The sequence below is a fragment of the Sturnus vulgaris genome, chromosome 24 (assembly GCF_052056855.1).
Source record: "Sturnus vulgaris isolate bStuVul1 chromosome 24, bStuVul1.hap1, whole genome shotgun sequence".
Taxonomy (NCBI): Eukaryota; Metazoa; Chordata; class Aves; order Passeriformes; family Sturnidae; genus Sturnus; species Sturnus vulgaris.
The window spans coordinates 3,247,359-3,271,910 of NC_142266.1; the positions used below are offsets into that span (position 1 = coordinate 3,247,359).

General features: G+C 47.5%; 1 protein-coding gene across 2 annotated transcripts in view; it reads left to right on the forward strand.

Moving 5' to 3' along the window:
• Positions 1 to 4,855: 4,855 nt before the first annotated feature.
• LUZP1 (leucine zipper protein 1) overlaps positions 4,856 to 24,552 on the forward strand; it is a 29,089-nt gene continuing 9,392 nt past the window's right edge. Inside the window, exon 1 of one of the 2 annotated variants that reach the window (XM_014881305.2) lies at positions 4,856 to 4,961. The gene's annotated coding sequence lies outside the window, so the exon portion shown is untranslated. Of the gene's footprint in view, positions 4,962 to 10,430; positions 10,569 to 24,552 lie in introns of those variants that run through there. The other variant, XM_088178477.1, reaches the window with a different exon arrangement.

Below are 24,552 nucleotides of genomic sequence, written 5' to 3' on the forward strand. Positions count from 1 at the left end.
ATGTCATGTTTGTATAGCAGTATTGATATGTCCAAGAAGATAATAATTTCAATGATAATGTAAAATTTATTGAAAACGGAAGAAATAGCTAAATATATGTCAAAGCATGCCTGTTCACTGCAGCACCCTGCAATTAAATTCCAGTGCAGGTTATTCCTACAACCAGGGAAGAGGATGAGTTTCAGCAATGAGGAGTCACCATGACTGAAGACTGGCAGGACAATGAAAGTGGAACATGATCACTCCTCCCAGGACAAACCTGAACCTTGCTATGTGAAAGAAAGATGGCCATTGAAAACCCATGGGTTGAAGCAATCCTACCATGCTCACCAATCTGAAAACAGCTCCTTGTCAGGGGAGTACAAAGGAACAAATGCTATATATGTAAAACTACTTAAGTATATGAAGCCCTATTGATGAACTGATCACATCCTCACAAACAAATGTGCCCAAAAGTCCTCTTCCTGTTTTGTATATGCAATCAGTCTATGACATGAAGGAAATATTTTTGCAGAACATGCCTTATAACACAGTGTCAGAATGCTTTCATTTACAATTATGATACCACTCTGATATTCTAATACAAAAGGGATTTTGGCACTGTGAAGATATGATGGTTTGTATTTTCCTGTCTATTCCACAGCAGTTAATGATTGATAGACAATTTCAAATTCTGAACTAATACGGAAACAACTCAGTTCCCTGCTTTCCTTTTTTGAGTTCACAACTCCCTCTGCAGTAAACCTTGTAAGTCCTTGAACAAATGTCCAGAGAGACAGATGTAACTATGGGTCCCATGCAATTTGTTTTATGACAATTTCACTACAGGTGCTCAGTACCTCTTGTCATTCACAGGCGAGGAATTCCCAACGGCTCCAGCAAAATTCATCCACCTGAATTCTTTTTCAATACAGCCAAGATGATTCACTTGAGAACACCAATGACTAGTCACATATTCCATACAGTTCTGGTCAGTAACAGATTTTGCATTTAGATTTCATCATTACTGGTAACAAAGAAGGAAATGAGAAGTTAAGAGCCCTTTCTGCCAGATTTCCTCTATGTCATCTTTTTCACATATACAGAACCTCCAGCTACTGGTGGCAAGTTACATCTCCAGAGCAGTGGTGTTTCTAGATCTCTTACTGAGGAGGAGATCCTCTTCTCCAGCTCTGACTTACAACATATTGCAACTGCTCTCCCCAGTTTGGTGTTTGGTTTGCACACTTACTGAGTGTGCAAGACAACTCATTGTCCAGGTCATTATTAAAGATATTAAAGACTACTGACCCATCAGCATGCATCCCTGATGGATGCCCCTAGGAACTAGTTGCCCATTGGACTTCAGATGGTTGATATGAGCCTTTCAGCTCAGCCACCAAGCCACTTCTTCATTCCCTTCACACTCAAGTCCAAATCTCACCAACTTGCCTACAAGCATTCTGTGGGGATCATGTCAAAAGCCTTGATAAAGCCAGTGCTACAATCAATCAGTACAGCACCAAGCACCTTCCCGTGGGCAACACAGGCTGCTGTCTCTCTGTAGAAAGTAATCAGGTTGGTCAGGTAAATCCTTGCTGGCTCCTTCCAGTCACTTCTTAGTCCTTAAAATGTTTGGAAATAGCTTCCAGGAGGATGTGCTGTCCAGTCTTCCCAGTGGCTGAGTTGAGACTAACCAACCAGCTGAGTATTGCCTGAATCCTCCTTCTTGCCATTCTTGATGCCAGGTATGATGACATTTGTTTTCTTCAATCACCAGGAACACTTTTCAATCACCTTTTCAATGACAATTTCAAAGATGCTAATCTTGAAATTATTTTGGCAAGCCCCCTTGGTTTAAATGCACCCTTTCTGGCCCCGTGTGTAGACCTAATTCAGCTGACATTTTTAAGATGTCTGCTCCAGGAAGAGGTGAAACATCCCCTCAAACCAACTGACTTTATTGACATTATTTATATTACCTAGGTTGCAAGATTGAAATGAGACTTGTGTAGAAGAATCAGTAGTGGAGATGTCTGATGTATTCAGACAAACCCTACTCATAGTGTGTGTAAATCTTGTTTATTATTTCCAGCAATTGCCACTCCCCATCCTGGTGTTCTCCAGGTGTGTCAGGTTCTGGCTCCTTCTGAATCTGGTGATATGGTGAAGGCTCAGTTTGAGGAGATGGTGTTTATGCTTTCTGACTGAGAGGAAGACAGTAGAAGTACAAACTTACATCAACCCATTTCTTATGTGCTGCAGGCTTCTCAATGTCTTTGTTACCATACCTTGACATGGTTACAGACTTCTCTGGGGGCTTGTGGTGGCACCTTGCTGAGTCTAGGAACAAGAAACAGTTATACACACAAAACTCCAAACCCAACTTACATTTCCCTATAAACTGCTGATAATGATGTGAGACTAGCAAGCCATGGAGCACTTCTGTCCACACAAGCATAATTCTGTTTCTTTTTCTCTGCTTGCTGTGTTTAGTACTGCTCTGAAACTCTGCGTGGCATCTAGCACAACCAAGGCTCCAGCTCTGTCAGGAGCTGTTAGAAGTTAATTCAACAAGTATCAGGATCTTATCATGACTCTGATCTTCTAAATACTTAAAACCTAAAGACTGGGAATCAGGTAATAACAGGAGAATCTCTACTTCTAGTTTGCAGAGAGAAGCAAGAACCACCGGCTTAGAAAACAGTGGGCTAATTCGATTTGCTAGAGGCAGAGAAGTATTCAGTCTGAGTTAATTGTCTGCCAGTTTGATAAACTGAACACATTCCAAAATTGGTGCAGAAGAAGCAGCCGATACACACAATTTTAGGAGGGATATGCAATTGCATGTATCAGCAGCAACAAGATCAACTCAGACACCACACTTACATTCACCATACAAACATGGGGAGCAGAGGGAGTACAGAATAGCAATACCTGAAGAGTCAGTTCAGGGACTTCATGAACTGGAAGATGACTCAGATAGACATTTTTAATAACCACTGAGAAATCTGCTCTCTGTAAGTTTGGCTAATCCCTTTTGAATCTCATACCTCTGGTGTTCATGGCATCCTAGAGCCATCCATTTCTCACGTTCTCAAGCTGTTCATAAGATGCATGAGTTACTTTTGTTTGTTTAAAGCTACTACACCCATATGGATCCTCTGTTGTCACACACACCGACAGCTTCTGCTGCTTCCGCATGTCATTCATGATTTTATTGTGTTTGTCATCTCCCCTTGCCCATCATCTCTGGTCACACCTGCCCACATCACTTACATCCCTTGGAACTATACAGCCTTTCTACCAACCATTGTGGGGACATCTGGGGAAAAAGTTTTCTACCAGTGGTGCTGGCACCCTGCTTTGGGTTTTGGAAACCCAGCACCCAATCCTTCCAATTCAAGAGATAAGCATTGCAACCATGCCTCAGGCATTGGTGAGTCCTCATCATGCAGTAAATGCAAACGAGCAAATGTTCCCTAAGGACTGTGAGAGACTCCTCAGCCTCCTGTGCCACCAGATCCCAGCAGCATTGGCACAGTGAGCTGCTGCTGGAGGGAAAGCACAAGGTGCGAGGTAAAATCCTGACCACTCAGTGATGGAGGGAGGTGAGGGGAAACAAACTGAGCTGAGCTGACAAAAGAGGAGAAAGCAGCCCCTCACCAAGGTGGCAACTGAACCAGCTGCTGGGTGGGGTCTGCAGTGTGAGGAAGAGAGTGAATGGAAACCCAGGGAATGATAAATGTCACATCTCTGGATACAAGTGAGAGACAACCTGCCTGCTCTGTGTCACGGGGAAGCAGAATAGTACAGCTGGTGGTACAGTGTCTGTGGCAACAAGGGATGCCACTGCCCAGGCTGGTATTTCGGAGAAAAAAGCTTAGTGGTGTGAGGCTAGAGACTTAGAAATGTCTGCCCAGGGAAAGGAAATGATGTAGAGGAAAAGTATGGAAGCTCTGGCTGCTGTAAGAGAAAGCAATTTTTTTTCTTTAATGATGGGGATTTAGTGCAGACAAAAGTACAGAAAGGGACAAATGGAATGATAGATGTTATAAGGTGAGGAGGCAGCTCCACTTTTTCCCCAGATGTCCCCACAATGGCCAATAGGTTCCAAGCCTGCCACGTCTCCCCTGGCCGGGAGGCTGGAATTGCTCACCGGCCTCTGACCATGTCTGCAGTGGACTGAGCTGGGCAAGGGCAGTGCGGTGACGGACAGAGCAGCGGGCTCTGTCCCGCTGTCCTTCACCGAGTCACCCGCCCGGGCAGCAGTCCCGGGGCTCTGCTTAGGTACACCGGGAGCAACATGTCCGGTTAGTGCTGGGGAAGGTCTCTCGTCTCTGATCCCATCGCGGCATCCCGGACTGCAGATACCAGAGGTGGAATCAGCCTCAGCTGGATTGACCAACTCTCCAAGAGATGCCACTAAATGGGGGGGTGAGATGGGAGAGGAGGAAGACACCTCGTTGTGCCACCTGGCAAGGGGCTCTGCCCTGCTTTTAAAGAGCCGGCACTGGCTGCCCCGACACCAAAGCCCCGAGACAGCGGTAGCCCCGGGCCAGGGCCGGAGAAGAAGGGGCTGTCCGGCAGGCTCTGGAGCACGAACCCACCGCCCAACCGGGCACGGCAGCGCCCGCACTGCGCCGCACCGCCACTCCCAGCCCCGCCCGGCTCCTCCCTGCGGCCTTTCGGAAAGTTTCCCCTCCCTGCCCCAAGCGCACTCCGAACCCCCCCCAAAATGGCGGCCGGGCCCTCCCCGCCCTCCTCAGGGCCGGGGGCGGACGCCGCGGAGCTGCTCGGCGGCCGGGCCGGGCCGCCAGCCTCCGCCCCGCTCCCGCTGACGTCAAGCACCGCCCGGTACCGCGTCCCTCCCCTCATTGTCAGCGCCCGCACCCGCCGCCCGAGCTCCGGAGCCCCTCGCGGGCTGCGGCTGCCCAAGCCCGGGCTGGGAGGGAGGGAAGCCTGGCGCTCCTGCTGCCCAGGTAGGCAGAGATGGGCGATGAAGGGGCGGAGGGCGGGGGGTGCCGCGGACCGGCGGGGCGGGGAGGAATTTGAGGCATCCGCTTTGTCTTTGACCGCCGCCGCCTTTCCCGTCCCTTCCCGTGCGGGCGAGCGGGTGCCTCAAGGCCGGGTCGCCCGCGGGTGGCGGCGGTGGCGGCGGCGGGGACCCCCCCCGGGAGACCCGGCCCTGAGGCGCCCGCCGGGGCCTCGGCTCCCGCTCGGAAATGGAGCCGCCGTCGGGCTCCTTCCGACGGGACCGGAACAGCCGCTTTCCTGAGCGGAGATCGGTGCCGTCCCCGCCCGGGAAGGGCACCGTCCCACCGGTCCTCGCTGTCGCGAGCTGCCCGCAAGGAAGTTGCATCGGCTGAGGCTTGGTTGAGATTTTGGAGGTTTCCAGCCGCTTAACGCGTTTTCTGTGGATAACCATTTTTTTTTCGCCTTGCTGCAGCCACATACTCCCTTTCCTGTTGCTTATTTTTCCTCAGTTCCCCCTTCTTTCCCAGCCCGCTCATACGTTTAACATATAATTAATAACGTTCTTTTATATATGTGCTTTTCTGATGCTCAGACTTTATTAATCACTTCAGTCTTCTTTGCTGCCCCGTCGTGAGGGAATTAATTGACGGGGCATTGTGAAACTTTTCTTTGCCTCTTTCGAAAATTTCTGAAGCTTGCCCCATTTGGCTTTGTCAGGTGTCCCATGTGCTGGCGTGTGAAGCCAGTGGCACAGCAAACCTTTGCTGGTTGTCCTTGGTGATTGCGCTCTCATTGCAAATCTGCATTTTTTTCCCCCCTTCTAATGCTACGTCTGAAGCCTTTAAACCAATTAAACACAAGTTAAAGCGACCATCCCGACTAATCAGCACATTTGAGTTAGGTGCAGTGGGATTAGGTTTCAACTAATAAATTCTGTTACAATGTTCCACAAAAATCAGGGGAAGGAGTGCTCCGCGTGTGTTGGGGCTGTTGCTGATCGAGAGCCGCTGGGGTGGGTGAGCGCCTCTCTGAGCGGCGATGACAGTGGCAAGGGGGATTTTTACAACCTGGAATCGTCTGTGGCATTCCGTGTTTAGGGGGAAAAACCGCAGTAACTTACCGCATGCCTGCAGCCTCATGGCAGAGGTATGCATCTGCTGCCCTGCCGGACATCGAGGGGCACGTCGTTCCGCAGTGTTACGGTCTGTGCGAGCCCAGAACCGGCAGCTCTGTGCTCTGCTCACTTTGTGCAGCCAGTAGGCAGCTGGCGTATTTCGGCAGGGACAGCGTGCTCTGTGGCCGCTTTGCATCTGCGGCACTCGCAGAAGTGTAATTCCTCCATTGTATCGGCTCTGCAGCACTAAGGGCTGCACAGAGCGGTCGGCAGTGCCTGCCAGGCTGACACCCCCGCCGATATTTGTGAAACTTGTGCGGGGGCCTGGTGTGCAAGACCCCTCCTGGGCATGGGACCCGCTCACCAGGCAGCGAGCCTGGATACCTGGGGCTGCTCAGGGCAGCCAGCCCTCTGTAACACTGCAAGGAGGAGGAGGAGGACACGGACAGCTGATTGCTCTGTTTCTTTTGGATATGTGTCTGAAAGTTCCTGGGGGAAGGAATGAGCTGGGGCAAAGGGAGTAGTGTGGGAGAACAGCACAATTCAAGAGTAATCAGGTCCCCATTAACTAACCCCTGCATCTCCTGGTCTAAGTAGTTCTTCAACCCCAGCTCACTCATAATGGTAAAGTTTCTGCACTCCAGTACAGGCCAATGCTGACTTCCTAAGAAGTAAAAATAAGTTGCAGGAGTGTAGACTTTTCACTGGCCTTCTGGCTGTCTGTGTGTTCTGAAAATTGCCCAATTGAGACTAAGTTACTGATTTTCTGTATTTAATATGAAGCTAGGAATTGTAGGTAAAAATAACTCGTGTTAGAAAAGAGAACTCTCAAATGTGGCCATTACAAGAAATGATAATATTTAAAAGCCCAATATGCTTTGCAGTCTAGACCACGTTGTTTTGTATGTTCAGATGGGTTGGTGATTACATCTATGAGCGTGACCTTACCAGAGTATTGTATCTAGGGATTCTGAGGTTGTGCATGTCCTCCGTGAAACCTTTCCTTCTCACCGTGGGCTGCAGTTGGTGAGGAACCAGAGGCCTCTTTCCCCATGGAAGCTTTTCAGAAAGTATGGCTGGCATTACTGAGCGAAATGACAAAAAAAAGGACAATTTTGATACAATTGTTACACTAAATGAAGCATAATCTCTTTAGGAGGTCGTTTTGATTGGAAGATTCCCACGAGGGTGATGATTTGTTGCAGTAATATGTCTTACACTAACTAGTGGGCTGCAGATCGTGGGAGCCTTTCAAACACGTTAGAATGGTGAACCTTTGTTGTGATGGTTATGGTTACAGACGTCTTTGCACGTCTAAGGCCTGCTGTGCAGACTTTTTGCCTTGGGTAATGGTTGTATTTGCACGTATGAAGTAGAAAGCATGAATGTTTTCAAATACTTGGTGACAGCTGATGAGCAGGTGTTGCTTGCTAGCATTTCCTGCATTCCCAAAGCTGGTGGTTGGCTTTGTCCTTCCATGCTCTTATTCTCTGTGCTTTCAATGGGCTGAATCTTTGGAGGGATTTAGTCTTTTAACTTGATCTCCTCTTCCCTCCGTGGCCAGCCAAGGTGTGATTAATCTCCCTGTCCAAGCTCAGCTGTTTGCCAGGGTAACAGGGGCTGGCAGCCTTCTCCTGGTGGGGACTGCAGCCACTCACTGCACACACTGTGGACAGTCACATCTCTGGATTTGAGGGTTTAGAGCTGGTGATAGAATCAGTTTGGTGGAAAACCCACAAACTATTTGCCCTTAACTGTCCAGATTTAGGAGCCTTCATAACCACCCTGACTGAGAAGGCATGCCAGGCATGCCATTCCTGTGAAGTCGGTGGAGTTTGGGTTGATTCAGCAGCCTGAAAACCAGTGTTTTTGAAATGATCAAGTAAAAAGTGTGGCATTGCATGTCAGCCATCAGAATGTGGCAATTTAGGCCTTAATGCTTTTTTTGTCTCTGGTGGTGTCTTAGGTTTTGGCGGTGATGTTCCCCTGCTGAGGCCCTAATATTGGCAGAGAAGGGGTTGTAAGGATGCCTCAACCCTGTGTGCTTTAACCCTCACCAAGGTGGAGTAAGATATGCAGGTGCAACACACAGCTTTACCTAAGCCTGACATCAGCATGCACAGAAAACATGAATGTTATGCACAGACAGTTTCTGTTTTCTTTTCTGTAAAAGAAAGCTGAGAATATTTTGGTGCTTTCTTGTGATAGTTGTGCAGCGAATGTAACATTTGTATTCCTGAACATTTGAATTTCTCATAGAAACAGAGTCCAGAAGGGTGAATGCACCCTATGAGTGCAGTCTAAGCATTGCTGTCTGTGTTGAGGTCTCTGTCACCACCATGCTTTCGCAGTGAGTTTGGACATGCTACCTTTGCAAAGTTCAAGCTCGTGCAAAGTGCTGCCCAGGTTTGGGTAGAGGAGTTGAGGCATCATGTTTAGAGGACTTCAGTGGAAAACTCTACATTTATTAAGTCCCAATCTTTTTGACTGTGTTTGTCAGAGCTTCATTGAATTGAGCAAACCTCAAATGTCCTCCTTGCAAAGTGACTTCGGAGTCCTGTCATCTGGGCTCTGAGCAGCTCTATTGAACTTGGGCCAGCAAAGTGCACCAGTCTCACGTGTAAGTGCTTTGTGTGAGCTGGAAACTTCCGTGTGGCTGCTCCTTGGCCTGCAGCAGCATAAGAGCTGTCATCCTGCCCTGCCCTGTCAGGGGAGCAGCTGTCCACAGCCCAGCCACGCTCACTGTCCTCCCGTGGTTGCAGGCACATTGAGCCTGGCCTGGTTCCATGGGCAGATCCTGCTCCTGACAGGTGGGCTCCTGGGTGCTCTAGGATGAAGTAAAGGGAGACATGCTCTGTCAAGTGTGGCTACTTCCTCATCCTTCCTCCTTCCTGTCTGCCCCGGTTTGTGAGGAATGTGGTGGTTTTGCTGCTTCAAGTCACAAAGGGGAAAGTGTAGGCTTTAACGATTTTTAATCAGTACTGAATGGACAAGCCCTTGCATGTAAACATTTATAGTTCTGAATTTACTTAGCTAATTGTTTTTTAAGTCATAGATTAAGTCATAGTTTGGCCTGCTGTACTGCCCAGGCCATAGTATCAAACCTTAGTATTGAATTAACTCATTAACTCAGCCTATTTTGAGGTTTGTGATTTCAACTCGCAAACTTGATGCCCGGAGGGGGGGAAGGGGCATTGATCTAAATAAGATTTTTTTGCCACAAAACCCTCTTGTTCCTTGCTTGGATTTGTGGTTGTTTGGCTCAGAAATAGTAGGAATGATTTCATTCAGACCCCTTCCAAATAGTGTTGTGGCTGTCCTGGATTGTGCACTGCATGCCTCTGAGAAAGCAGAGCAGCAGGAGATGAGAACCAAGGCTTTCTTAGCCCGGTAGGATTCGGCTTTGGTGGTTAATATTACAAAACCACTGGAGCTTGGGGCTCATGTGTCAGGCTGCACAGTAGGAGAGGAAGGCATCTGTGGCTGTAGGCAGGTGATGTGAGAGGGCTGCCTGACCTGTGTGGTGGCACAGCAGTCCTGTGGGGCAGATGAGGAAACTTTCTGGTGACACACATCCCCTCTGCTCCAGGACAGCAGCTCTTCTACTCTGGGAGCCAGAGGCCACCAGGTCATCTCATTGACTGCTCCCAGCTCCCCTGAGGGTCCTGCAGCAGGTGACAGCAGGTACACTGCACTGCAAGTGCCAGTGCCAGGGTAAGTAAAATTGTGTGGGAGCACAAGAGGGAGCATGTTGCTGTGTGACAGGGTAGGGCCCATGTTCCTACTTCTTGTGTAAGTGTTGCAGTGTTCTAATTGACCTCTAAAAACAGATGCTTCATCCTAAGCTGAAAATGTCTTTCTGCATGACTGATCACGATGAAAGTAAGCTCAAGCAGCTCTTTTAATTAGCACAAGAATCTTTCTCTTTACCTTGAATGCTTACTTTTCACATTTTCCTGTGTTGCTGCATGCAATGCAGTGCTTGCAGAGAGGCAGCTCTGGACTCCTGGCAGTGTGGCTGTGCTGTCAGTCCTGCCAGCCGTGCTGCATGCAGCACAGCTCTGTACAGATGGGAGTGACAGCTTTTGCTGCAGTGCTGCACCCTCCGTACGTGTTGCAGCAAAATCTGTCAGGCTCCGTTTTCACATTCATTCTCAAAATTGCTTTAATTAAAATTGCATCTATATGCATTATCTGGCTCTTAAGTGTGTCTTCCCCACTGGATTGATTTGAAAATCACAGGATATGTTTCTGAGGCTGCAGAGGCTCCAAGGTTGTGCTGATCATCTGATTCCACTGCAGCACTTTGAGCTACTTGTGCCTTTGAGGTGCCTATGCCTCACGTGGGAGTGCAGTGGGTTACCTTAAAGGGAAAATCTGATGAAACTTCTTCAAGAACTTGTTGTTACATGTGATATCTAAGTGGAATTTACCGGAATAGAATGGAGATTTCTGACCTAGGATCTGGAACAGAGCTGCAAAAACATTGATTTCTCAGGTAGTGTGAATCATTTGGAAATATGTCTGTTTTTACTGGAAAACAATAATTCCTGGATGATAATAAATTACTACTAGTACTGCTTTGTGGTGAGAATTTGAACTTGAAGCAATTGAAAATTCCTAATGAAGTCTCTCACTCTTCTGTCTATATCCCATTCTCTATGGCTGCTCTTCAGGATTGTTTTTAGTGTTGCTGAGTGTGACTAATGTCTTTGCATAAAGGTATCCTGTGTAATGTGGGTGTTGATGTTTCTGTGTGAGTTTTGCCTGTTAGTGTATTGTAAACTGTCTGCATATGATCTAAAATTCTCTGGATGTTCCCTTTTTTGCACTGGGCAGAGCAAGGGAACAAGAAGCTCCGTTTGGAATAGGGCTTTTCCTTTTGTGTGTAACCACTGTCAGAGGGGCTGTGAAGGGGCTGTAGAGTATCAGCAGTGCTTTGGGAGAGCTATGGAATGGTGTGTTTGAAGGTGACTGCAGGAACAATGCTGCAGTGGAGCATTACCAGCTGTGCAGGTGGGGAACTCTTTTCCAGCAGTGATGGGAAGATGGGGAGGCTCTCTGGGGTGTAGTCACTGCAGAGCATAGAGCACAAACAGGCTGCTGATAGCTGGTGTGCAGAGCTGGGCTGAGAGGCTGCCTGAAGGTGCAGCAGGAGTGGCAAGCCCCATTCTCTGTTTTGCCTTCTCTGGCTGTCTTACAACAGGAACGTGCTCCCAAGTCCTTACACACAGATCATCTTCATTCACTTTTCCTCTGCTGCCTACGCTTTGAGCTGATTTGCAGAGCAGGGTGGGTTTTCTCTTTTTTTTTTTTTTTTTTTTTTTTTTTTTTTTTCTTTTTTTTTTTTTTTTTCTTTTTTTAGTAATCTCTGCCCTGTGTGCCTCTAGTGACTGTTACAACTGCTGGGACATGTGGCTGGGAATTCAGCACAGCCCTTGCTTTGGAGCCCAGCTGTGTGGGAGCTGGTGGGGCACACAGAGTGTCTCTCTCTGCAAAAGCAAGAATGGCAGCAGCAAGGTAGGGTCAGCAAAGCATTGGCAGCATGTGAGGCAGATGAAGAGAAGGCTGCTCTTTTCTGCTCAGTACCAGTGAGATGGTGTCTGAAGTATCATGACATTCAGGTGGGTATTTCACTAGACCAGGTTGCTCCAAGCCCCATCCAGCTTGACCTTGGGCACTTCCAGGGATGGGGCATCCACAGCTTCTTTGGGCAACTTGTGCCAGTGGTTCACCACTTTCACAGGGAAGAATTTCTTCCTTATATCCAATATTAACCTACTCTCTTAGTTTGAAACCAGTGCCCACATCCCATCACTACAGTGCACAGTAAAAAGTCTGTCTGTGCCTTTCTTAGAAACCCTCTTTATATATTGAAAGGCCACTATAAAGTCTCCCCAGACTCTTCCAGACTGAACAGCCCCAAGTCTCTCAGTCCTTCTTCACAGAAGTATTACTGCCCTTGGATCTTTTGTATTGTGGCCTCTTGTGAACCTGTTGTAGTCTTCCTGAGGACTCCAGATGTGGGGCTCCAGGTGGGGTCTCATGAGAGCAGAATGGAAGAATCACTTCCCTTGACCTGCTGGCCATAATTTTTTTGATGCAGCCAGGGACCACTGTTGGCTTTCTAGGCTGCAAGCACACATTGCTGGGTCATGTCCAATTTTTGTCCACCAATGCCCCCAAGTCTGTCTCTGCAGGGCTGCTCTCAATCCATTCATCCACCAGTCTGAACTGATGCTGGGTATTGCCCCATTCCAGGTGCAGAAAGTTGCAGCATGGTGAATTCTGACTGAACATAAAGGACAATAATTTTCCCCCTGAGATTGTTCTGACAGGAAACAGGGCCCAAGGGATTGGGGGATTTCTGACCCTGGAGATTTTCAGAACTTAATGCAGTCCTGAGCAACCTGCTCCAGCTTTGGACACTAACCCTGTGTGAAATCAGAGCTGGGCTGAGGTTAGCTTCATCCCCTTACTGCTAACTAAGATGAGAGAGAAAATGTGAATTTCCTACTCTTTCCCTCCTCTGTAGAAAGGAGCAGCATGGTGGGGGAAGCAGGGTGGTCCTGTCTCAGTACAGCCACGCCAGTGCTTCCTTCCTGTGAAACATCCTCCCTTCAGTCCAGGGAGTACAAGGGCAAAAAGGACACGTAAATAACAATGCAAGTGAGCACAGTCAGACAGCCATGCCCTGGAAAAGTCCTGGAGGGGATCCTCTGCTGCCATTTTTGCCCTATGCTCTATTTCTCACTCTCCACTTCTTAAACATGCTGCAAGAAAAACATATGCCCTCTTGGCTCTGATCTTCATTTAGGATAGGATTCAGATAAATTAATGCTTGGCATTAAGCCTGCAGATTTTGTCATTAGCATCTTGTGTAATGCTTGCAGGAATACCTGTGCTCCAAGAGCAGTAGAGTTTGTCTGTCTGTTGTCCATGAGTCGACAATCTTGGATAACCAGTGGATTTAAAAGCAAATGCAAACTGCCCTTTAGAACTGCCTTGTTAATACAAGGTATTTCAAGATTGTTGGCTTTCTAGCAGCATGAAATGGAGAATTTGGAACAAAGTTTTCCCATGATAGTCATGAGTTGGGTGGCATCTTTAACCCTTTCATATCCTATGGATAAGAGGCTGGTGGGAGATGGAAGAACTTTGAAGTTGGTGATGTTATTCAGCCGTGTCTGTGGAAGAAGTATGGCTCAGGAGCTTCCTGATGGAAATCCTGTCCCACACTTCTGACTCCAAACATCATCTTAGCTGCCTTCTGAAGGAGGCAGCTGGATGCTGAGGATGATCTCTGGGAAGTTACAGCTGTTCTGCTGTTTCAGTGCCCTCCCTAGTCAAAGGAGACCCTTTATCCCCAAGCACTGAGGAGGCACTGTTCCCCAGGCAAATGGGGAATTACTCTGGCCCATTTTTGGAAAGAAGGAGCAGAGGCCCCATATCCCTCTGTTATCTCTTTCTGTACTCAGGAGAATCACAACAGTGACTGCTGAATGCCCCAGCCAGTTAGCAGGCCTTGGACCTCTGGCTTATGCAGAATATGAGGTGTCCTCACAGCTCTTCCCAGAGCAGACTGTGTAGCACAGGGCATGTGGCTGGTCTCTGCCTGCCAGGGCAGTGAGGTGCCCTCACCTTTGTGTCCTGCTTGTCCTGGTCCTGGCCCAATGCTCTATGTCTGTGTGTGAAATGGCTGTTGTCATTTTGAGAGGCTAAGCCTGCAAGTGAATGTATTCCATCCATAAATTCATCAAGGCTTTCAAGTGGGCAGTTTCCAGTGGCACAGCTGCCCAGTGTCATAACACCATCTTGGGCAGCTTGTCTTAGAGTCTCCCCATTGTCCATGGAGCATTAATTTTGAGATTAAAGTCCCCCCAGCTACAAGCATGGTCTCACAAAGACAGCATGTTCCTGTTTGTAAATGTTATTTTATTTACTTTTTTGTTACCTGAGGGTATTTTCAGCAATAAATTGAACACAAAGACTATTGTTAGGATATTCCAATCCACCCAGCTGTCCTCATTGAGCAAATCATATTTAAGAGTGATTTATAAGTCATTTTTAAATTCCTGAATACCTCCTTTCATCTGACTTCACACTTGTCAGTGAACAAAAAAGCTGCAGGGAGCTCAGAGGGGGGGAAAAAAGCTGGTTGTTATCAGGGAGTCCAAGATCACAATTAGTATTTGTGGTACAGCCAGGGGACAGAGTTACCAACTGTTTGTACTGGGAGGCCTTGAAGGATCTAGAGATTACTCATGGTGTCTTGGTAAGCCAGCCAGCCTTCTTTTACCTGCACAGGTGATTATGAGACTCAGTGCCCATGGTCCACCCAGTTCACATGACTGAGGAGAAATCACCCAGGCTTTGGCTGCACTGCCTGTGAGTCAGTGCCTGCTCTGCCTGGGTACCTTGCTAATGGAAGCTGCAGCATCGTGCCTTGTCTCTGCCTGCCTGCTTGCTGTCCTGGACACTTGCTCAGTTCAGCTGGTGCTCCCACAGGGCAACCAAGCAGCTCTGGAGGACACCCTGAGCTGGTGCTGGCACCTTGGTTTGGTAACAGCACCCAGTGTCTTGCTTCAGAGCGTGTAGATTCCATGAATTGCAGCCAAAAGGTTTGCCTCAAGCTGCAAGTGATGCTGCTGCTGTAACCCAAGCCAGCCAGCCTTTATGGCAGAGGCATTTCAAATGGCTGACAGCTTCCTCCTGGACTTTTCATGCCAGCAGTGTTAACCCTGCTGTTCCCCAGGCAGCTGAGCTGTGCTGCTGGTCTCTCCCACATTTCTGACAAATGTTTGTCCAAAAGCTGCAGAGTGGCACAGCTGCAGTGAGCTCCTGCACACGCTTGGAGCCCTGTGCCAGGCATGCAGCAGGCACTGCAGCTCCCCTGACACACACCCCTCTCACCGGGAGGTTAAAGTTCATGTCTAAACCCTGGTTTGCTCCAAGAGCAGCAGCAGTGGCACCTGTAACCTGAATCAGATTCCTTGGCTTCCTTAGGTGCCCTTCATGAGTCTGAATTGCTCCTAATTGCAGATTTTGTTAGGCTGCAAGCACAGGGCCAGCCAGATGCTGAGCATGGCTGCAGAAATTCTGCTGTCCATCTGTCCCAGGTTAGGGTCCTGAAAACGTGCCAGCAGTTTAATCTTCTGCATCTGCACTAAGCAGGGCAAGTGGTGGATGTGCATGGGGGAGGCTGTGCCAGGTATTAGCCAGGCCAGGGCAAGCTTCTCACAGATGAATCAAGGGGAACAGCAGCAAGCCCTGAAGAGGAATCCCCTCAGCAAGAGCAACTCTGCAGAGACTTGGGGTAAAACTTCTACTGATTTAGGAGATTTTTGATGATCGTGTTTCTTGCTAGTGGTAGGGCTGTTCGGTTCAATGGGTGGATGGCAGTGCTAATGATTTATAAAGTTGACCTACTTGACAGAAGTTAAAACTGGGCTTATGCTTGAGTCTTGAATTTTATCAGAGTAATTAGTCCTAGATGTCTGCTTAGAATTTTTGAGTTAAAGGGCCGTTAGTAAAGATTAATGGAAAAATAAGATTTAGACACTTACTGAAATATGAATGATCATTTTTATTTCAGGCCCCATTTTATTTCCTTGTGCTACTCTGCCATCAGTCTGAGGGTCTGTGCAGTGCCTGCTGGACCTGCTCAGAACAAAATTCTGGTGCACAGAGCAGAAGGAAGTGCAGGGCAAGGTGTGCAGAGAGGACAGGGCACCTTTCCTGAAATGGAGCTGAAGTTGTCTAAGCTGTTTCCAAAAGATTTTCCCTACTAGTACTAAGGAGTGGGGACAATCCTGATCCATGGATTGCTGCCTTATATTTGTACAGTTCTTGGCATGACTTGGCCTGGATCTTCCCAGACATCTTCTGGGGATGGCTCAGAAGTTAGCAAGGTTTGTCATGTTTGGAGGCAAAGCAGGTTTAAAATGGCAGGGGTTGTTCTGTGCCAGTTGGCCTTGGCACAGAGGGCAGCTCGAAGCCAGGCTCAGGTACTGATACAGGTGAACCCTAATGCTCTTTTTGGTCACTGCTGACAGTGCAGTCTCCAAGATGCCATTCATCCACCTGGCCTTAACAAACTGGGACCAGGTGAGCGATTATCTGACAGTGCTGCAGACTTTTGTTATCTGTGGGGAATGCCTGAATATTTTTGTATTGAATGCACAGCTCTAGCAGACTACATTTGGGTTCACACACAGGCTGGTTGCCTGCCTGTCCTTTCATTTCTGTCCGAGGAAGAAAATGCATGGATCAAGAGCTGCAGCAGTTCAGGAGAGGCAGTAACTATGACAAACTGTCCTCAAGCTGTTCCTCTGGCAGCTGTCAGGGAGCTGAAAAGATTTCCTTTTAGCACTGACAAACTTCATTGAATGAATTCTTCCAGCGAGAAAGCCACAAGAATTGCCAGCTGTGCTACAGAGTTCATGAGCTTGTTTTTTTTGAGAGGACCTTTGGGGCAATCTCAGTTTTCTGCTGGTTTTGTAGGGATCTGCATGGACACCTCTGAGTGGCTGAGCCAATCTTTTAGCCAGAAAAACTCCCAGCAATTAAAGGAGTGTTCCTGCAAAGCTGACTCAGATGTCCTTCTACTCTGTTAGGAGAGTGGAATGTGCCCTGTATCAGACAGGATGCAGAGAAACACGCAATACTCTGTCATTTTCATGCCAACAGGGATATGTTTGTAGCCATGTGGCTCTTTGGGATGGTGTTAGGAAGAATGTGAAGGTTAGAGCTGCCTACGCCTAGTGAGCAGAATGATTCAGAGATGGTTATGAGTACATGAAGTTAATCTTATTAAGTGTATTGTACCAGGCAGGCCTTTCCCAGCTCTGTAGGTGCTGCTGGATGAAAAATTGTGTGGGTTTATGCTTTTGGGTGTGTAGCCAGTTTGCAGTGTGGTACTTGTCAGATGTGCACTGTTAGTCCTGTTTCACCTGGACAAGTGTTTGTGACAGGACAATAAAGGAACCCAAGAAAATAATGAGAGCTCTACTGGATGAGAGCAATGGCTGGAAATGGACGCCTAGGAAGGAAGGAGTGCAATAGGGGAAATGTGCAACCATGCAGATCAAAGGATTCTTCCAACCTGCAAGTTTTGTCTCAAGTGGCCTTGCTGAATTAGGAGTGGGTCCCAAGGAATGACCTTGAGGGATTTTTCTTCCATGAAAGTATCTAATTGCTGCTTTATGAATCCATGAGGACTTGTAGCTTCCATAACATCGTGCAGCAAGAAATTCCCTACATACAAGCAGAAGTAGGGCACTGAACAGAGTGAGCCCAACCAGAGACAAGCAGAAGGTAAGAGGATGGGACAAGGGAGTGACAACACCAGCAGGAACTGGGATTGATGTTCCTGACCCAGCCTTCAGCACTAGTATGACAGAAGAGGCTGGAGGGAATAGTGTTGTGCTTGGAAGTTAAGATTTATAGTGGCCAGATGAAGAGGGCAGTTCAGGAGTCAAGCTTATTAAAGTGACAGTGTGGAAGATAGGTGTGAGAAGAGCTTTTACTGTATGCTAAATATCTGGGAATAATGGAAGTTTGGGAAGCACAGAAGATGCAGTGATGCAGGAGAGAAGGAAGGGAACAGAGGAGAAGGCACTGTAGGTCCAGCTGAGGTGCCTGTCTCCTCAGCATCCTAGCTGTACTGTAGCCCAAACCAGATGATGGGGAGGAACATGAAAATAATGAATATATGTTTCCCTATTGTCTGCTTCCAGAGATGTCCTGAGTCATAAAACTTTGGGTTCTTTACATTCAATAATCTTTGGCATATTATTTCATTCATTTTTCTACCAATTTTCTGGATCTTGCTTGCCCTGAATCTCCCCTGAATCTTTTCAGTTAGTCTGGGGTTTTCAGCTAGCCCATGGCTGGCTCAGCTACCTTCATGCTAGCACTTGTTTTGGGGCTGAAGTGATGATGAGAGCTATGGCCCCTGAAGTCCTTTCAAAGATGAGCTTGATAGAGATGAGAGGGAGAGAGGGATGGAGGGTGAAGGAGGTGGGAGACCTCTGTGTCCAGTAATTATTACAAAAGCACCACTGAGCTGGGGCTGCTTTTCCCATGCCATCTGCAGGATGCTGCCAAGTTTGTGCCTCGCTGAAGAGATGCCTGCATAGTGTTTGTGAAATCAAATGTGACAGTAAAATCTGCTTCTGAGGACAGTACAAGTGGCAGCATGGGAAGAAATAAAACATCTTTCTCAGCTTTGATTGCAGTGCAGGATAGCACAGAGGAGTAGCATGCTGAGGGCTTTTGGAGGTATCAATCTATTTCTGATCAAGAGCTCCAGAGTATGGGTAACATCTTCCTTCCATGGGGCTCCCAGGGCAAGGATGCCATGAGCAGCCCTCTCTTTGGCACCTGTGCAGGTTAACACCGTTCTGTATTGCTGAAAGGAAGGTGCTGCAGACCTTCAGTGGGCCTTTCCACTGTGAGTCAAACAGTGATTTCATGGAGGAGCCACAGGAGAGCCAATTCTCTGCTGTGCTGTGCACAGTAAAGCACAACTGCTCAAATCCCAGTGCTGCCCAAAGCATCTGCTGTGAGCAGCCATGGGTGGCTTTATGCTCTGCTGCTTTTGCATTGGCCCTGCCAGCTCCATGTTGGGAAACTTATTTTAGATTGCAAGGAGAAGAGCAATGCTGAGGAGTTCACTGGGTGATTGGAGTGTTGACGTAGGGTCAGTGTGACTCAGGGATGTGCCAGATCCCCTCTGGCATCTGCAGAGCCTGCTGCAGTGTCTCACGTTGCTGTGGATGCTATTCAGTGTCATAATTTGAGTTTCCTTGAAGATTGTGATCGCTGTGGTTATTTTTGACTGCTATCTCATTATTTCACATCTCTAATCTCATATTGTATTAGTCAATAGCCAATCCACTTCCAGATTGCTGAGCTTTTTTCTGACTTTTAGAATTTTCTCTCCCACTAGATGACATTTCTGAGACAATTCATTCCTCAAAATACGTGCATCCCCAAAAGTCACTTGGCATTTTGCCTTTGTGTTCAGTGGGGCAGGGAGCCCCTGTCCCCTTCCCATGTAAGCAAGCAAATATGTTATCTGCCTCCTGAGCTGTCCCAGGAGCTTGTTAGATGCCTGCAGGTGGCATGCAGGGTTGATGTCACATAGGGGACTTTGGCTCTTGTTTAGTCTATCTTGTTTTATACCTTTTTTCTTTTCTTGAGTGTTTTTTTTCTGTTCTTATGACTATGTGTCATTGTGTCGAGTCAAGAACCAGGTGCTGGAAAGAACTTACAAAAGGCACAATCATACTAAGAAAACTTTCCCTTCCTTCTCTTTTTAACTGATTGAAGGCTCTGGCCACAATATTGCCATTTGCTGCAATTTGTGACATCCATGTCCTTCTTCTATATAGATGGTAGAGAAATTTTACTGTACAAATGAAGAATGACATACTGGACTCCTCCCAGCCTATTTCACCCTGGGGCAGGGAAGAAAAGTGCCACTGAAGCTGTCAGCACGTTGAGCTGTGATAGCAGCATGATTCATCAGCAGCATTACTGTATGTGAGCACGACATGTTCACACTCCCTTGCATACGTATGCAGCACCAGAAAGCTTTTAATTAAAACTGCAGGTGTATGTGCACGTGGGGCACAGTCCAACCAACACATCTAACCTATACTTCAGGTGGGAAGGTATGCATTAGAACAGGAGGATAATTTCATCAGCTTCTCCCTGAGCTGCCTGGACATTGGGGACTGTTCAGAGGAGCTCCCTTTCTACCCCAGGTTTTGCTGGTGTGCATCCCCAGAGGTGTCCTCATGCCTGAAGTGACAATTCAATCAGCCACTTAATGTAATCTGGATACACAGGCTGGAGACCTGCTTTGCCTAAGGCTCCCTTTCCCCAGATGTGTCCAAACACTCCCAGCATTGTGTTCAATGCAAAAATACAGTTCCCAGGGATATTCTGAGTAATAGTTGAGCAGAAAACAGAACTGGGGGATCTAAGTTCACCCCAGCATTTGGGGAAGTGCAGGGAGTAGTAGCAGATATATGCTCCATTCATAAGAGCATGGACAATAACCCTGCTCTGCTCCTCACCTGAAACGGGGCCACCTGTCAGCTAAGGAATGCAAACCTCAGCCTGTGTGGTTTCACAACACAGAGGATCCCAAGGACTCGAACTCCAATGAGGCAAATTGCTTTTCTATTCTCTGATTATAGCTGTGCTTGAATCTGTTGGTGTTCTATTGCCTTTGAGTGCTGCTCTCCAGAGTCTATGGCAACTTCAAGAGCAAACAAATAAATTAGCAAAAAGAGATTGCAGACTAAGCCATTAATAATTCTCATTCCTCTTTAGGATTGGGTAAAGCCCAATGTATCATATCTGCTGTGATGATCAGTGCTGTGGCAGACCAGCAGTGCCATCACTGGGAGCTCAGGCTCTCCCAACCACAGTGAGGGATGTTGCATTATCAGTATGAAAGTGCAAGGAAAAAGATTAAATAAAACAAAGATTAAATGCAAAATGTGCTTGTGAGAGATATCAGTGTCTCCTAGTACTTGACAGATGTGTGGCAGCTGGCTGCACTTTTATCTTGGCATAACAGAAAGAACAGTAGGAGTTGGTTCCAACAACTGTTGTCCCACATGAGTATTTTGGGGACATCCTGAAATCGAGAACAGTGGATGCTTGTGGGACTCATCCCAAGAACCAAATCAGAACAAGGAAAATGATGTGTAGGTTAAAATGCTTCTGTGCATCCAGAGAGGAACAGCATCGTGGGCCTGAGGAACTCTGATGTGAGTAGGTCTCAGGTAGTAGTTATTTAATTTCTGTTCCTGAAATAGATGATTCTTACCTCCCAATTCATAAAGTATTTCTAGCAAATGTTTCTAGCTGGAGATTTTTTTCCCTCTGTTCACTGCTGTGAATTGACTGTATGTGTTTCGTGCAGGCAAGATAAAGTAATTCCAGGGGAAGTTAAAGCCAATGATTCTGCTAAAGAAATGTTTTCATAGAATTGTAGATAATGAGCAAAAGTGAGTGTGCAGAAAAAATTAAATTTAAGAACATGAAGGGTAATTGAGTGTTCTGACTCTAATAAATGTCTTGAACACTGAATTCTCACAGCTGTTTAACAGGATGCTGTAGCCAAAACCATGCAGAGTCAGAAGAGCCCTCAAAGCAGTCTGTCTTAAACAGTGGGAGCAGGCAATTGATAATGCTAAATATAAATGTAGTTGGGAGATATGCACACTTGGTGAGGAAGGTCAGAAAACCCAATGATAAATCCATGGGGAAAAGCAGAATCAGAATGAATCATTTATACTGAATTCTGGTAAGTTCACTGCAGTGTTTGGTACTATGTTACTACTTTGAATTGGTTAAAATGTATGAAATTAGGCTTTGACTCCATGTGCTCTAATAAAGAACCTTTTAGAGCAGACAAAATCTTTTTTCCCCTGTAGGTAGTTACTGGCCACATATTTTACCTTGATATTTTGAGTATCAACAGGTCGTTGGAGACTCCCCAGGCTTCCTCCGTGTCTCAGTGAAGAACGTTCTTTGAAGAGCTCAAATCCAAAGGGATGCTGTTGTGCCTCTTGGCTTAACACAGGACTGCCCTTGTTGTTGAGCTTAAATCAGGTCTTTAAGTTTTAAAAAGAAGCACACCTGACTGCTTTACTGAGCTTTTCCAAAACTTTCCTCAGCTTTTAGTTCATGTTCTTGATGCATGGAGAAAGAGTGGCATCATTCCTGGGGGAGACAAATACCATGCAGGCACCTGTGCTGAGCCGTGCCTGGGCTCCCTTTGTCAGTGCAGGAGTTCTCCTGTTTCCCTGGCAAGGTCAGGTGAACACACCTGAGCATCTTTTTCTCTTTGAGCCTAGAAGGCTCTAGAGCTAAGCAGGGAGATGCATCAGTCTTGGGTGTGTAAATAAACAGTGCAGTACCACAATCATGTCATCCCTACTGTTGTATTCAGTGTTTCCTCTGGTACAGCCAACAGGAGCTGTCCCCGAGCTGCTGCTGTGACCATTTCAGCAATATTGCCTACCAGAGTCTTTCATCTCACCTTATTGGTGACTCAGATGGCTCTGTTAAACTGAACTCTCCCTATTACATTTGCCACTGCCACAGTTTATTTGCTGTTTATGAAAGTTATCATCTTTTCTTCCTGTGGTTTTCTTGTTTCGGTTTGGGTTTTTGTTTTGTTTGTTTGTTTTTGGGTGGGGCTTTTTGTTGTTGTTTGTGGGCTTTTGTTTGTGTGTGGGGTTTCGGTGGTTTTTTTTTATTTGTTTGTTTTTTGGGGTTTTGTTTTGGGTTTTTGTTGGTTTGGGTATTTGATGGGGTTTTTTTCCAAAACTTTTAAGATAGAGGTAGGCTGAGAACTGCTCAGTTTTCCAACAGAAAGAGAAAAATACGAAGTCTGTACATCCATATCAGATTGTTCAGTACATTTACAAGCTTTATCAGATTTATTTAACACCTCTTGTTTAAATATCCACCAACAATATTAATTAGCTTTAATAATAGTCGCAGTGTTTGAATCCTGTACCATTCTTTCTGATACTTTGATACCAGTGACAGACTGGAGAAGAACAGTCACAAACAGCCAGAGTAGTTTAGGTGGGAAGTCCTCTTGGGTTCTCTGGTCCAAGCCCTAGCTCAAATCATGACTTCAAAGCAGTCACTACCTAAGATAATATTTTATATTGAACAATTCCCCTCAATCTTATAAATGTGCACTTTATTTGTAATACTAATTTGGTCTGGTTCTGTTTCCAGGCACTGAGGTTACTTCTGCCTATGCCGGGAAGTTAAAGAGCCTTCAGCCAGGAGACTTCTTGTAGATCCTTTCTCTTATTGTTTGTAGATGTTGCTTTACATCTCCTTCTCCTTATTAAACAAACTGCATTGGGCCTTTTTTCTCTCTGGCAGTAGATCACGTCAGCTGGGGAGGTGCTGGGGGGTTCCAGAGCCATCTCTGGTCCAGCTCTGAACCCCTCTGTGAACAGAGGTCCCACAGCCTGTGTGGACCCTGTGGCAGCGTTAGACCAGTGCCACATCCAGTACCAGCCCTGCACAGCTCTGCCTCCATCGTGCTCTGCTGGCTGGGGAGGAGGCTGCTCTCACCTCCCAGCCACTACCTGCTGCTGGGTTAACCATTAACTCCCAGCTCCGTGGCTGGGATGGGCTTTTGTTTTCGGAGCACTTCGAATCTGCTCGCTGTGGCCTTTCCTGTGCTGCTCCAGTGACATTTCTCATGGGGTTCTGCTGGGCTCTGAGCAACCTTTCCTGCCTGCAGGCAGCTGCAGTGGCCTCGATGGTGTGTGGCCAGCATGAGGGAAGGTGGTCCAGGAGCAGGCCATGGCCATGGTGGTGAGGGAGGGGCAGGCATGTGGCCAAGGTTGAGTGCACTGCTGTGCACAGGACACCAAGGTTCCTCTCCAGTGTTTGTGGTGCTCCTTTCAGGGGCTGGAAGAGCCTGAGACCAGCCAGGGAGGATGGTGACTCCCCCAGAGTGAGGAGATGGGTCACAGGGTGCCCAGTGTGCACCAGGAGGGTCCCCACAGCCCAGGGCCCCCGCCTGCCTGGAAATGGATCACCTCCAGCCCAAGGCTGTGTGTCAGGGTGCTGCTGCCTCCCTTCCTGGCACTGTCTCCTCCCCACATCCTGCCCATCACTTCTTGACACTCTGCAATAGGAAACTCCTGCGTGTTTCCTCTGTGGAGAGCCCCACAAAAATTCTGGAGATCAAGTCCTGATCGAAGACAGACTGCCTGAGCAGGGGTGCAGATCAAAGAGCTGCAGTCACCCTACCTGCACTCAGGTCTGCAGGAGCCCTACCTGCACTCAGGTCTGCAGGAGCCCTTGCAGGCTTTGGGTCAGGCCCAGGACAGGACAGGACAGTGCTAATGCTGAGTGCCAGAAGGGGACTTCAGATCCTCCCTTCCTCAAAGCACAGAGGGGCTGTTTAAAATACACCCTGCCAGCTCTGAGTTGAGCTGGGAAGAGTTCACACTGAGTGTGTCAGAGTGCACCGATGTGTTCTAATCACTGCTCATGCTCAGCAGCAGCAAGGAGAGGCACAAACAACTGCTCGTCTCCTGGGTGGGTGAGTGGGTGGCAGCTGAGGGCAACAACAGCTTTTGAAATGGGAGGGAGAAACTTGAAACTCCACTGGCAGAGCGTTCTTGGGATGTGACTACAGCCCAGGTGAAGATTTCTCCTGAGCAGCCTGAGATGCCAGAGAAACACTGGCAGTGTCAAATGGCAGCAGCTCCCAGTCCCCTGCATCTGCAAGCTGGCATGGAGGGCTTGCCCCATCCTCAGTGGTTACCATATGGCCGGGGTTTGCCTTTTTCTAATTCTGTTTGATTCCTGACTCTTCATCACTGGTGCAGTGCTGCAAAGAGAGGAAAGAGAGGTGTGTGCTGCATGGGAGTGTCTGTGTCCAGGGACCCAGTCATGCACGAGTGTGACCCTCT